This window comes from Ranitomeya variabilis, chromosome 2, assembly GCF_051348905.1.
Source record: "Ranitomeya variabilis isolate aRanVar5 chromosome 2, aRanVar5.hap1, whole genome shotgun sequence".
In the NCBI taxonomy this organism is placed as follows: Eukaryota; Metazoa; Chordata; class Amphibia; order Anura; family Dendrobatidae; genus Ranitomeya; species Ranitomeya variabilis.
The window spans coordinates 190,226,386-190,242,256 of record NC_135233.1 but is presented as its reverse complement, the minus strand read 5'-3'; positions in this window follow the sequence as shown (position 1 = coordinate 190,242,256).

Below are 15,871 nucleotides of genomic sequence, written 5' to 3'. Positions count from 1 at the left end.
TCACTTAGACCCCTCAAAGTGACTTCAAATGTGATGTGGTCCATAAAAAAATGGTTTTGTGAATTTTGTTGTAAAAATGAGAAATCGCTGGTCAACTTTTAACCCTAACCCTTATAATTTCCTAACCAAAAGAATGTTCCATAATTGTGGTAAAGTAGATGTAGCGCCCCTACTGCCGCAGGGCCGAGGGGTACCCGGTACCGGGCCTCTGAGTCTCTGTTCTGGGGTTGTCACAGTGGCTAGACCCGGTCCGTGACCCTGCTGAGGGGTGCCCAAATAATAGGTGTGGATGGTGGTGGTAGTGCAGTGCAGTAAATAACGAGGACACCAGGTTGCAATCTCTTTACCTCTTTACTGAAGGCTTCTGAGTCCTCAATCCGGAATACGGTTAACCGGGCTGCGCAAGTCCGGCCGGTCCGATGGCACCTCCAGAGTTCCCTTCGCAGGTGGAAATCTGTGCCTACCTTCCTGCGCTTGTGTGTTGTGGTCCTCCCCTGCTGTGCTTACGGGATAGTACCCACAACTGTTGTGTCTGTTTCTCGTGTTCCCTCACAACTCGATTCTGATGTTCTCCCTCTACGTCCCCCTGATCTTACGGTTAGGACGCACCCGTATGACGGGGAGGCTCGGAGCTCTTCCGGGACTCTAGCGTCGCCCCACTCCTGTTGTTACCCCCCTGAGTCTTCCTGGGTCTGGGTGAGACAGCCCGCCTGTAACTGACTGTCCTACCGTAGGTTTGAAGTTTGGCTTGGAGCTCTATACTTCCTCGGCGTTCCGGCCACCGGTGATGCGCCTCAATAGGATGTTGCCTCGTCTTACAGCACAACTCCTACTGGTATTCTCCTTGTTGCATTGATCTCGTTTCTCACTCAGCACAATATACCTCGCTTCCTGTTCCTTTCTTGGGGTACTGCCGCTATATCGTGCAGGCGCGGTCCCGTAATGTTCTCTCTGGTTGCTAGGCCTCTGTCAGGATCCCACCCCTGACAGGGACCCCTCTGAATCTTCTCCTACAACACCCTCTGCCACAAGGTGTTGCCTGGTTCCAACCCAGTCAGCTTTCCTGCCTAACCCCCAGTTTTACCAGACTGTGAGGAGTGGCCTAATGAATAGTACCCTTAGCTCCCCCTGGAGGCCAGACTGTGAAATGTATTGGTGTCTGTGATACCTGGTCAGATGAACTCCTTCAGTGCCATCAGACGTACCATAGCCCCCCTTAGCGGCGGAGCCACAGTACTGCAACAACCAGGACTCTGGGGCGCAGCATAGACATGTGGGAAATGTTACTTATTAACTATTTTGTGTGAGAGATCTCTGTGATTTAAGGGCATGAAAATTCAAAGTTGGAAAATTGCAAAATTGTCACCAAATTTCCTTTTTTTATCACAAATAATCGCAAGTCATAACAAAGAAATTTTACCACTATCATGAAGTACAACATGTCATGAAAAAATGTTCTCAAAATCACCAGGATCCATTGAAGCGTTTTAGAGTTATAACCACATGAAATGACAGTGGACAGAATTTTAAAAATTGGCCTGATCATTACCCTGCAAAGTATCTTTGGAGGTAAAGGGGTTAATACTGTAAATTTTGAAACTTGTAAGGCCAGCAGGCAGCCCTCACAATTCATAGTGGGTCAGCAAGCGTTTTGTGGACAAATGAGACCAAGATAGAATTTTTTGGTAGAGCACATACTTCTATTGATTACTGTAAATGGAATGAGGCCGACATATAAAAAACACAGTAGTTACAGTCAAATATAGAGGTTCAAAAATATTTTTGGGCTGGTTTAAATCATGAAATGTAAAGATTCCCAAAGGATTTTGGATCGCAATGTAGTGCTGGGGTCAGAAAGCTGGGTCATGTATCTTCCAGCAAGACAATGACTCCAAACATACTTCAAAAACCAGAAATAGATGGAAAAAAAGCACTCAAGAGTTCTGAAATGGTAATTCCAGCTCCAGTAGTGTCAAGTCTCCCACCACTACCTCTTACATACACATTCAACAGGAAAACTGTGAATGGACACATTAAATCAATTAAAGTGCCTGCTTTGATGAACTTTTGCTTACAGGTCACTGTATAAAACATGAATATGTCAATAACTGCATGGAAAAAAGCAATCAAGGTATGGAATGTGAAAGAGATTTATGTGACCAGAATAAACACTCATTTAAAGCAGATGGTACCTAGCTCCTGTCCCTACACTAAGTTGCATCAGCAAGGATTATAATTTATAAGACAATAATCCCTGACTAGATCTCTGAAATAAACTATCACTTCTGCAACAGTTCACCCTACACGAATTGCAGATAATGGCAGTATCATTAAAGAATAGAATATATACTGCAACTGTTGTGTACCAACTTCTGGCTTCCTGATTACACTACCTGCCGGTGATGCCCCTAGTGGTTGCAATACCACTACTTCAACTCAGGTCAGTCCATAACACCTGCACTGATTAGAACTGCTTCACCTTCCTATTAGCAGTGCAGGTTTCATTTGCTCTGTCATTGCAAGGGTTAAACAGTTGTATTTATCTCCTGAAGCTCTCTGTCCTGAATTGCTTTAGCTGTTCTGTGTTGGTCAATCCCCTCTGGTGTATATGCTCATTTACTGCACTTGGGAGTTGCCAGTAATAGTATTACAACTACCTCATTTGGAATTTGAGGAGTGCGCTGAGTTTGGAGCAGGTGTTTGGAGTTGTATCAGGAGATATCGGCATGAAGTTGGTTTGGGTGTCTGGCTCCTTATTATAATTCCTTTTTGGTTTGCCTTCCATTCTCCTCCTTTATATTCCACTAGTTTGTGATTATTTTTGTATGATTGCGGATTTCTTTTATCCCTTTTTGTTTCACCTCTGTGTCTTTACATTAGAGCAAAACTAGCGATTATGCTACCCTACTCACTAGCCATAGTGATTCTCAGGGTAAGACAGGGGTAGGAACATGATCATCACACGGGATGAAAGAACACGTTTAGGGATGCCAGTGGAGCTCATGGTGGTGCAGGGCAAGAATCAGGAGTTCACCTTGTGTCCCTCCCTAGTGGCAGAGCTCCATTTCCCATCTGTCTCATTTTGTGCCATCTTGCTTCCATTAGAAGCATCACACATATAATGCATTAAATGTGCATCACATTTTCTCCAGTGGTTGCATGGGAAGAGGCAATCTATGTATTTTGCAGTCCCAATGTTCTGGGGAGAGCCAACCGATTACACTACCAATTGCTATCTTGAATGGCACTCCCATTAAGAAAAGAGTTTCAAGGAAGAAGTGGACCAGTATCTAAGCATTCCATCTGCAATACGCCCAGTACCACATACAGAAGAACTGCTGGTTTCAAAAGCACTAAAAACATTTTCAGTAGAGATGAGCGAGCATGCTCGTCACTACTCGGTATTCGCCCGAGCATCTCAATGCTCCAGATGCACGGAGCTCCTGAGTATTTCTTGGGTTGCTCGGCGGGAGCTCGGGTCCCCACCCTGCATGTTTGGCGCTCTTTAGAGAGCCAATGAACATGCAGGAATTGTCTGCCACACACTGTAATGCCGCAGCCATGTTGGTTGTGGCATTACAATGAATGGATGGCCGCACAGTGTCATCAGGTCTATATCAGACCTGGTACCGCCATGCTCGTCACAGTCTACTCCGGAATCAGGCAGTGTAGGGAAAGTTGCTGCTGAGCTAGGGAGAGATTTTCTTGTTTCTTAGTGTAGGTATACCACAATATATTATATATCACATATCCATCTCAACTAGCAGTCCTTCTAAAGACTAATCCAGGAGCATAGATATCAGTGCTAGGCAGGCAAGCATTATAAGTGGCAGACTGCACTTCATATAGCAAGAGGGTCCATTCCAGTTCTGTCTGCTGCTGCTGCTGCTGCTTTTACAGATATTTCTAAACATAATCCCAGGTATCAGGGGCCAGGAATAAGTTTTTTGGGAATCTTAATTCTGATTATTTGCTTAAATAGCATTCCAGAGAACACAGTTTTTCAGCTCCATTTGCTTGTTGGCACTGCAAAATACAGCCAGATCCTTTCCATATTACAGTCCGTCTATTTAAAACTGTGGTTTGTCCATCACATGAATTACTCATTCAAAATTCTGCCATTTCTGTCCTCCATTTAAATTTTGTTGCAGTGTGCTAGTAAAGTTATTGACACCAGTTTGCTGTTAAAAATAAATACCTACAGGCCAGCTATTTAACTGTGGTTTGTCCATCACATGGATCACATATAAGTGTGCTCCAAATTCAGCCATTTGTAGTGAACGTGCAAAATATTGTCCCCCATTTAAAATGGGCAAGACGCGTAGCAAGGGACAGGGAACTGGACATGATGGTGATGGTGCATGCAGAGGCCGAGGCTATGCGCAAGCCGAAATTGTGACACAACAAACACCAACATCTTCTCGCCCAACCTTCCTGTCCCAATTACTAGGGGACCACAGCACACAACTTTTGAAACCAGAGCAGTGTTAAAAGGCTGTTGGTTGGATAGCAGATAATTCTTCCAGTCACTTTGCTGTCTCCACCACCATCGTGTCTTCCACACGGTCAAGTCTCAGTAGCCGTGAGTATGGACCACATATTCCTCACCCTGATCGTCCTTCCTCCCACCATGCCGAGTGCCTGGAGACAACTGATCCCACACTTGGACACTTCGTAGAGCTGTTTACTTTTCCATTTATAGATTCGGGCCTCTCGCCTGGTCCACTTGAAGCAGGACAAGAGGAGATCGCATGTAGCGATGCCCAAATATTTGAGCAGTCACGGTCACACAAAGGCGATGGTGGGAAAGTGTCACAAAAGATAGATGATGATGAGACACAATTGCCAGAAAGTCAGGAGGAGGACTAGAGTGTGGAAGTGGAAGATGAGGTGGTGGATGATATAGTAACTGACCTAACCTGGCAGGAGGACATGCAGAGTGAGGAAAGCAGCACACAGGGGGAGGGAGGCATAGCACCCCAACAGGCAGGAAGAAGCAGTGTGGTGGCTGTAGACAGAAGGCGGGCAATCGTTACCCTTAACATCAATATGTGTTGTGAATTCCGTTCTCGGGCTCCCTCCTGTGGTCGTGAATGATACTTTGGTGAGTTCTGTCCTTGGACACCCTCTGGTGGCTTTGAGTGGAACTGCTGATCTTTGAGGTTGGCTTTCTCAGCTGCCCTCGTTTATTGCTTCTGCTCGCTTCCCTATTTAACTCTGCCCAGGTCGTTAGTTCATGCCAGCTGTCAATGTCTCAGTACTGGTTCAGATCTCTCTTGGATTTCTCAGATGACCTGTCTACTCCAGCAGAAGCTAAGTCCTTGCTAGTCATTTGCTGTTCATCGGTTTTTGAATATATTTTTCAGTACATGCTATGTTTCAGTCCAGCCTGCTATTATGATATTTCCTTGCTAGCTGGAAGCTCTGGGGGTGCAGAGCTGCACCTCCACACCGTGAGTCAGTGTGGAGGTCTTTTTGCACACTCTGCGTGGTTTTTGTAGTATTTAATACTGACCGCATAGTTCCCTTCCTATCCTCTGTCTATTTAGAGAAGATTCGGCCTCCTTTGCTAAAATCTGTTTCATTCCTGTGTTTGTTACTTCCCTCTTAACTCACAGTCAATATTTGTGGGGGGCTACCTTTACTTTGGGGAATTTCTCTGAGGCAAGGTAGGCTGCTATTTCTATCTTTAGGGGTAGTTAGCTCTTAGGCTGTGAAGAGGCGTCTAGGGAGAGTTAGGTACGCTCCACGGCTATTTCTAGTGTGTGTGATAGGATTAGGGATTGCGGTCAGTAGAGCTACCACTTCCTCAGAGCTTGTCCCAGGTTTTCCATTTTAACCATCAGGTCATTTCGGGTGCTCCTAACCACCAGGTCCATAACAGTACAGCTGGCCAACAAAGTGTTAATGCATCTCAAAAGAGGGAAAAGAGTAGTTCTGAGTCATTTTTTTTTTCTTTGCAGCTTGTTTTGTCTTTCTTTTCCCCTTAACCTCTGGGTGGTTCAGGACTCAGGTGTAGATATGGATATTCAAGGTTTGTCCTCTTGTGTGGATCAACTCACTGCTAGGGTACAGAGTATTCAAGATTATGTAGTTCAGAATCCAATGTTAGAGCCTAGAATTCCAATTCCTGATTTGTTTTCTGGGGATAGATCTAAATTTTTGAATTTCAAAAATAATTGCAGACTGTTTCTTGCTCTGAAACCCCGCTCCTCTGGTGATCCCATTCAGCAAGTAAAGATTATTATTTCTTTGTTGCGTGGTGACCCGCAAGACTGGGCATTCTCCCTTGAGCCAGGAAATCCTGCATTGCTTAATGTGGATGCATTTTTTCTAGCGCTTGGATTGCTTTATGACGAACCTAATTCTGTGGATCAGGCAGAAAAGATCTTGCTGACTCTATGTCAGGGTCAGGATGAGGCAGAAGTATATTGCCAAAAGTTTAGAAAGTGGTCTGTGCTCGGTACTCGGTTCCCAGCCGCCACTATTTCTGCCGGTATGCCATCCCCACATTACACAAGCACGTGTCCCACAACATTAGCCGGACACGTGGACAAGTGCTTGTGGGCAGGGATGGTACATCTTGCTGACGGCACACTAGGTTAACATAGTGGAAGCCGGGACCCAGTCGGACCTTGGGATGGAACACGTCCTCCTGACCGAGGATTGCGGTCTCTTGGTCAATCAGGGTTTCCCCCATAGTCTACAGTTCCTGCATCTCATCCTCCTCATCCTCCTCCTCCTCTTCAGCCTCCATCTCCTAAATGACCACATCAGTCACAAGCTGGAAGCCCTGCAGCACTGCCTCAGCCAAGCAGCAACAGACTGTGCTGAAGCTAATATGCTTAAGTGACAAATTGCACAATGCTGAAGAGTTGTGGACAACTCTGAAAGTGCAGGCAGATCTGTGGCTGACACTGCTAAACCTACAGCCAGGCATGGTCGTGTATGACAATGGCCCGGAGCCTGGTGGTGGCTCTGAGGTGAGGCGTGATCATACATGTACCATGCCTGACCCATGTGCTTAACCTCGTGGTTCAGCGGTTCCTCAAAACCTACCCGGAGCTGCTGGATCTTCTTACCAAAGTACGCTACCTGTGTGCCCATTTTAGAAAGTGAGCTACAGCTTCCGCCGCCCCTGCCATGCTTCAGCAGCATTTGCAGCACACTGACTGGTGTGTGATGTCCCCACGCGTTGGAACTCTACACTGCAGATGTTGGGAAGGATTTGTGAGCAGAAGAGGGAAGTTGCTGACTACCAGCATCAACAAGGCCATCAACAAGGCCATCGGTATTCAGTTCAGACTCCAAACATAAGACCTCAGAAGTGGACATGGATGTCAGACATATGTACCATTCTCCAAAACTTTGAGGACTCCACCAAGATGGTGAGCGGCGATGATGCTATAATTAGCATCACCATCCCGCTTCTGTGTGTTCTGAAACTCTGTCTGCTCACAATCAAAGAGGATGCATTGGAGGCAGAGAACGATGAGATGGAACTAGGAACCATACAAGGTGATTAAACACAGCCCAGCCTAATCTCATCCCAACCTGGTTTGGGTGACAATGAGGAAGAGGAGGAGGAAGAACATTAGCTAGTTTCATGCGCTATAGATGGTACTACAAGCACAACTATCATACCGAGTGTTCAGCATGGATGGCTTGAGAACAGGGAGGAGGAGGAGAGCATGGTCAGTCGTCCTTTTGGTGACGACACGGAAGCCTTGCCTGTTAGCAGTCCAGCATGCATGGCTGAGTTTATGTTATGCTGCCTTTCCAGTGACCCTCGCATTCTCCAAATTTTGGGTGACAGTCATTACTGGTTGGTGACACTTATAGACCCACGCTACAAGGAGAACTTTCTATCTCTTATACCCGAGGTGGACAGGTCTACTAAAATGGGGCAGTACCAGAAGGCCCTTGTTGTGGAATTATTAAAAACATTTGCATCTGAAAACGCTTTTAGCAGAGGTCACAGTTCGTTGGACAACCAAGGAGTACAAGTGAGAGAGACACAACTCCAATCCAGCAGAGGCAGGGGAACACTGTCAAAGTTCTGGGAGGGTTGAAATATTTGCGCTAAACAACTCAATTAAAATCATAAATAGATAAAAATATAAGTGAAAACAAAATATCCAAATGAATGGCAATATGAAATTACCTAAATGTCCAAGACTGTGTTCAGATTTTGCCTGTTGCGTCTTCAAAAGGTCCTTCAGTTATATGCTGTAAAGCGTGCGTCTCGATCCTAATCTGGATATCCGTTTCATTAGTGTCCAATGCCAGAGAGCAGCAATCGATAATCGATCGTAGTACAGGGGATGCTGTCCCGGCCGGTGACTAGCGTTCCTCTGAAAAGTGCAAAATCTGCCGTGCACTGGCAGAAGCGGCTTAATGCAAGAGCATAAAGCCGGCAAGGTACAGGACCTTGCGTGACGTCACAGACACGTGATATGTTCACGTGACCGGCTACGAGGCGCACACAGGACCACACTATCCTACGCATTTCAGAGTCTCTGACTCCTTCCTTTATTTGCATAAAGTTCTGGGAGAGTTTTCTCACACCCTTGCACAGGCCCTGAGGTGCAGGGTACTCTCACAAGGAGTGAAAATTTTGGGAAGATGCTGAGGGAGTACCTGGCTGACCATACCAGCATCCTCCGTGATTCCTCTGTGCCTAATTATTGGGTATCCAAGCTGGGCACGTGGCATGAACTGGCCTGCTAATGTGACCGCCCCCTGGCTGTAAACTACTGGGGAATGAATGAGAAGCAGTGAGCGCAGACTCAGTAACGTCACTGCTAGTTACTGAGCCTGCGCCCGCAGCGTCTCATTCATTCCTCAGTCACATTAGCACCGCTTCCAGTTGTAAACTGTACATTCCCCTAGATATGGATTACTGCATGGGACTGACTGTATGCCGGACAGGTATGGGTATATTGTTGGTTTTTTATTAACTTTTTTTTACAGGAGCTCGAGGACTTCGCTTGGAATGGCAGACTAATAAAGATAAGAAACTTTGTTGTGTATGATTTAATTAAAATACTTTATTCTTACTGTGTGGTGTTTTATTAACCCTTTAACAACTATAGGATTAGTAATGGAGAGGTGTCTTATTGACACCTCTCTATTACTAAGCCGGCTTAATGTCACCTAGGAAGGTGACATTACCCCCCATTACCCCACTTGCCACCACTACAGGGCAAGTGGGAAGAACAGAGCAAAGCTCCAAAATTGGCGCATCTAAGAGTAAGGTTGAGCTCTTAGGCACAAGGCTACAGCAGTGGAATTTGCTAGCAGGTGGGCGATGTCCAGATTTCTTTGTTCAACAACCGTAATAAAGATCTTGTCCAAATCTCTTCAAGAACGGAGATATTGTGGCATTCAACAACATCAGCAGTTTAATGGAACCCTTCTATAACCCTGTATGTAACCCCTTTCTCATGTACAGCACCATGGAATTAATGGTGCTATATAAATAATAATAATAATAATAATAATAATGGAAGCTCTGAAGATAAGTCATAATCCAGAGCAATGGAGGCTCTTCATCAATTCGACAAAGGCGACAACATTTTTTTGCCCTTTAGCACCAGCCTAAGTACTTTGCTAACTAAGTGAGGAGTGCTATGCTAAATAAGGTATGGCCATGCACTATACAGCAAATTTACTACAGTAGCTCAAAGCTTCTTTGCAATTCAATTTGAGCATATCATGTTAAAAATTGTGTCACATTTAATAAGAGATGTGTTTTAGAGATTAGCAGATCTGAAATTTAACCAGGAAAATCAATTTGCAGTAAAATTATTATCCAAAAATTAAATGTTTCCATTCATACTTTGGGCTCACGCTAGACCCCCAGAGCATAATAAACATGAGATATAAATTATTTTTCTATTTTATTTAACAGCCTTTGCCTTGGACAAAGTTTTAATTTTTCAAAGATTGCAAATTTAACCAGGAAAATCAATTTGCAGTAAAATTATTATCCAAAAATTGAATGTTTCCATTCATACTTTGGGCTCACGCTAGACCCCCAGAGCATAATAAACATGAGATATAAATTATTTTTCTATTTTATTTAACAGCCTTTGCCTTGGTCTTGAGCCATTGTGATGTGACGGATGAGCGTTCTGTAGCAGGATCGATCTTGTGCAAGCCTAGATAGGTCCACCAGGGACTTCTCCAAGGGAATAATCTTTATCTTGTCAAGCCATGGGGCTGCTGGTCTTCCTCTTTACCTAGTTCCTTCTATTCTTCTGACCATGATGGCCTTCTTTACTGATCGCGCTTTAGTGATATGTCCAGAGTAGTCAAGTCGTAGCTTGGTGATCCTTGCTTCGAGTGACATGTCTGGCTTGATTTGTAACGTAGATAGAAAAAAAATCCCATACTCACCTCATTGCTCACCTTTCTGGCCTTTCTGCCCATTGTCTGGTCCTTTGTGTCTCGATCGTGCTGCATCTCAGGCCCAGTGTTCACTCTTTGCCGGGGCTTCTGGCCACGAGTGGGTCCTAGAGTTAATTCCGCAGGCGCAGTGATCGGTACTATATTCCAGTGATATCACAATAGTGTGTATATATTTCTTCTCTGTTTTGGTGATGTCACAATAGTGTATAGAGCTGAACTGTGCGCAATTGCTCATTGCACGGTGAAGTTCGGCACCAATATCAATAGACAGTGATAAACATTGGAGATAGCAAATGTGATCATAGTTCAGCTGGCGTATTTCAGTGCATGTGAATGTATGAGTTTTCACTGTCATGGATGCCCAATGTATGTAAGAGCCTAGTTGTTTCTTACATAATAACATACAGCATCTGTTTATGTGCAGGGAAAACACTAGGGTTCACAGTTAACAATACGAAAACATGACTTCAGTCATCTTTTGAAGTGAAAATGAGTTCATGCTGTAAAAGTCTCAAGGAACTGCAGTCGCCATGGTAACAAGTGATTAATGGTAGTATAGGTTTTGCTTTTAAATTATTTGAAGACATTTTCTGGTGTCTCAAAAAAAAAAAAAAAATCTCCTGGAATATGATGCTTAGAAAAGAACTGTTTCTCTTTTCCAACAGCCAAACATATATCCAATCAAAGATCTATTGTAATGTATTTTGTATTATTTTGATTAAACCCTTCCCAGCTTGTGCTGTGTATATGGATAAAGTGCAAGGTTTTTAGTTGAAGCTGCCATGTAAGTAGAGCAATCACTCACATAGTGTGGACTTAGGTGCTGTGCCTGAGCCATAATCACTGGATGTTAGCTGTAATGACCCATAACCCCTTGTTGCATCAGATATGTCAGGTACCTGTACTGGCTGTTTACTTCATGGGTCAATAGTAGAGCTGGTGCAAATTGGTTCGCAAGATCTCGTTCTTTGGTCAAGTCTAATCTGTGGTCGTTAGACGGAAGCCATAAAAACCACCTCCTACGTGACATCATCCCTAGCTACTTCCTTGATTAGGTGGCCTGGCGCAATGTTATCATTGTGGCATTATATACATGTGATGTCGTATCAGGCCATCTAATGAAAAGAAGAGCCGTGGTGCGGTCAGGCGATTTACAGAGCCCACGATTATTGATATTGCTGAGGGACAGGATCTAGTGACAAACCTACAAAAAAGTGAATTGCCACAAAAAATGAATCAATAAATATAATTTTACTAGTAAAAAAAAAAAATTAAAGTCTACATTAAAAACGTGGGGTTAATTACCGTATATACTCGAGTGCAAGCCGAGATTTTCAGCCCATTTTTTTTTAGGCTGAAAGTGCCCCTCTTGGTTTATACTCGAGTCATTGTCCCAGGGGGGCGGCGGGGGAGGGGGAACGGCAGGAGTGGCGGCTGTCACATCATACTCACCTGCTCCCGGCCCGGTCTCTGCACTTCCTTGCTTCTCAGATGGTCTCCGGCGCTGGCAGCTCTTCCTGTGTCCAGCAGTCATGTGGTATCACTCATTAAAGTGATGAATATGGATGCGCCTCCACTCTCATAGGCGTGGAGCGCATATTCATTTAATGAGCAGTACCATGTGACCGTTGAATACTTGAACCAGCTGCCGGCGCGCGCTGGAGACCATCTGAGAAGCAAGGAAGTGCAGAGACCGGGCCGGGAGCAGGTGAGTATGATGTGACAGCCGCCACTCCTGCCGTTCCCCCTTCCCTGCCGCCCCCCTGGGGCAATGACTCGAGGGAGGATGAGCCGTGCAATATTCACCTGCCCCCGTTCCACCGCCGGGCTGTGTCATCCGCGTCCTCTGGCTGTGACATTCAGGCAGGGGGCACGATGACGTGGTTAGTGCACGCCCTCTGCCTGAACAGTCACTGCAGTGACCCGGAAGACACAGCGGCGTGCATCGGTGGAACGGGGACAGGTGAATATCGCAAGTGCCGGGGGCTGGAGCCAGCGGTGACTCCTGCACCTGGCGCCCAGCAATGAGAAGTGAGTATGTCATTTTTTTTTAATCGCAGCAGCAGCATATGGAGCATATTATTCTATGGAGCATCATATGGGGCCATCAACCTTTATGGAGCAGCATATGCGGCATACTGTATGGAGCATCTTATAGGGCCATTATTAACCTTTGTGCAGCATTATTTGGGGCATATTATTCTATGGAGCATCTTATGGGGCCATCAACCTTTATGGAGCAGCATATGGGGCATATTCCATGGAGCATCTTATGGGGTCATCAACCTTTATGGAGCAGCATATGCGGCATATTGTATGGAGCATCTTATAGGGCCATTATTAACCTTTGTGCAGCATTATTTGGGGCATATTATTCTATGGAGCATCTTATGGGGCCATCAACCTTTATGGAGCAGCATATGGGGCATATAGTTCTATGGAGCATCTTATGGGGCCATTATTAACCTTTGTGCAGCATTATATGGGGCATATTATTCTGTGGAGCATCTTATGGGGTCCTCAACCTTTTTGGAGCAGTATACACGGCATATTCTATGGAGCATCTTATGGGGCCATCATTAACCTTTGTGCAGCATTATATGGGGCATATTTTAATATGGAGCATCTTATGGGGCCATTATTAACCTTTGTGCAGCATTATATGGGGCATATTTTTTGTATGGAGCATCTTATGGGGCCCATCATGAACTTTATGGAGCATTATATGGGGCGTATTTTGTATGGAGCATCTTATGGGGCCCATCATGAACTGTATGGAACATTATATGGGGCTCCTGATTTAAAATGGATATTCAAAAATACTTAACCTACTGATGTCTCAATTAATTTTACTTTTATTGGTATCTTTTTTTTTTTTAATTTACCAGTAGCTGCTGCATTTCCCACCCGAGGCTTACACTCGAGTCATTAAGTTTTCAGTTTTTTTGTTGCAAAATTAGGGGTCTCAGATTATACTTGTGTCGACTTATACTCGAGTATATACGGTATACAAAAGGAAGTTCATGACAAACATGTCATGTATGGGTATACAGTGGCATGTAAAAGTTTTGGCACCCCTGGTCAAAAGGTGTGTTATTGTGAACAGTTAAGCAAGTTGCAGATGAAATGATCTCTAAAAGGCCTAAAGTTACAGATGACAAATTTCCTTTGTATTTTAGGAAAGAATATATATATATTTTCATCTTATACATTTTAAAAATTACAAAAAAGGAAAATGGGTTGATGCAAAAGTTTTGGCATCCTACATGGTTAGTACCTAGTAGCACCCCCTTTTACAAGTATCACAGCTTGTAAACACTTTTTGTAGCCAGACAAGAGTCTTTCAATTCCTGTTTAAGGGATATTCATCCATTCTTCCTTCCTCTTCTATTTTGAGGTCTACCACAGATTTTCAATGATATTAAGATGAGGGGACTGTGAGAGCCATTGTAAAAGCTTCAGCTTGTGCCTGTTAGGTGTCGAGTTCCCGCCTCTGCACAGGAGGAATCTTGAGCCATCTCCGCTGCAGTCTCCCATTCTTCTCCAGCCACAGTGGAGTCTGCTCAGCAGAGATGTCGGTCCAGGCGTCTGGCTCAGTCTCACTCTGTGCATAGAGTTACTGCTGCTTTTCCAGCTTCTGCCATTAAAGCCAATGCTGGGCAGCGGCGAGCAGACGCTTTTGGGACTAAGTCCTGCTTTTTCCCTTCTGAGCATGCCCAGGGCAAGATCTCCCATTGGAGATCGAAGGTCACATGCTCAGATACTGCAGCTGATCCAATTGGTCCTCCAGGAAGGTCCTGAAGGTGCTGAACTTCTGTGGCAGCTTTCCATTGGTCCTTTTTGGAAGGTCCTGTACGTGCTGCAGCTATATAAGCTTCGCATGACCGCACGGCCATGCGCTAGTGTACATTTGTATACGTGTGTGTGTTGATGAGTGCAAGTCGTTCTTTAATATCCCTTCCCTTGTGTATGACTGCTCGCGAAGGTGGATGCTTGCTGTCTATCGCCCGACTAGCTGTCAACATAAAGACACACGATACAGCGTCTACTGCTGTAGCTGCTAGTGCGGCGCCGTGCGCATATAGAGCGCTTTCCTGTCCCAAGTCTGAGTGGTTAGTGGCGTCCGCCAAAGCGGCACAGCACGCACTCTTGTGCTTTAAGTTTCTGTTACCTTGACACCCCAGTTGCGGTGTCGAGCGCAAGTGGTCTGTAAGTACTCTAATCCAGTGCCTTGGGATAGAGTCCTGAGACTCCTTGCTTGCGCTCTTGGTGCGGTACCTCGGCCCTGTGAAGCAACAGGGTTTGCTTCCTTCACACAGGGTGAAGTTAACCCATGTGTGTATCCACATTGTACCGCCATATAGTCCGTCATTACTCAGCAGCAGGTTCCATCTCTGCACAGTGGACCCCGGGCTGCGAACGCACCTTATACCATCTCTCTTATAATTTGGTGCGTTCCACTAGCTCTAACATTACACTAGCGCCAGTGTCTGGCTAGTAATGACGGACAAACAGCAATCCTTGCTGTACATCCAGCAGCTGGAGGGTAGGTTGGCGGCTCTCGAGCGCACAACCTCAGCTGTGGATGTAACCGCAGTTGCTGTTCAGGCTGCTAACGTGGCTGCAGCAACCTTGTCCACTGCCACCCCTGTTCCGACTCTATCTCGCCTCCCACTGCCAGAAAAATTTTCTGGTGATAGTATGTCTTCTAGGGGTTTCGTGAGTCAGTGCTCTATACATCTCGAGCTTCTGGCCGCACGTTTCCCCACAGAGCGGGCTAAGGTGGGATTTATTGTGTCTCTCCTGTCGGACAGGGCGTTGGAGTGGGCTACGCCGCTGTGGGAGCGTGGCGATCATGTGGTGCAGAGTGCCTCATTGTTCCTGAGCACTCTGAAACAGGTCTTTTTAGGACCTCGTATCACCCATGATACGGCGCTCCAACTGTTGGCATTGACTCAGGGCTCGTCCTTTGTCAGCCATTTTGCCGTCCACTTTCGCACCCTAGCGTCTGAGCTGGAGTGGTCGGATAAAGCCCTTATTCCAATATTTTGGAGGGGGCTGGCTGACCATGTGAAAGACTCTCTGGCCACTAGGGAGATTCCCGCCACACTGGAGGAGTTAATAGCAGTGTCCACTCGTATTGACCTCCATTTTTATGAGCGGAGGTTAGAGCGAGCCCAGTGTAGGCAGAGGTTTCGGCTGGCTCCCACCTTCGCCAAACCTTTGGAATCTCCAGTCCAGGCCTCTGAGTCACATGAAGCCATGGAAGTGTCACGAGCAGGATCTAAGTCCCGGACCGCTCGTGCACTCCAGGTTTGTCATGTTTGCCAGCAGTTAGGACATCTTGCCACCAGATGTTCCCAGCGGTCGAGGAAACGTCATCATCTAGTGGTAGTAGGTGGAGGTACACTAGACATGGCGACGTTTGCCTCCAAATTGTCCAATTACTATAGGTCCA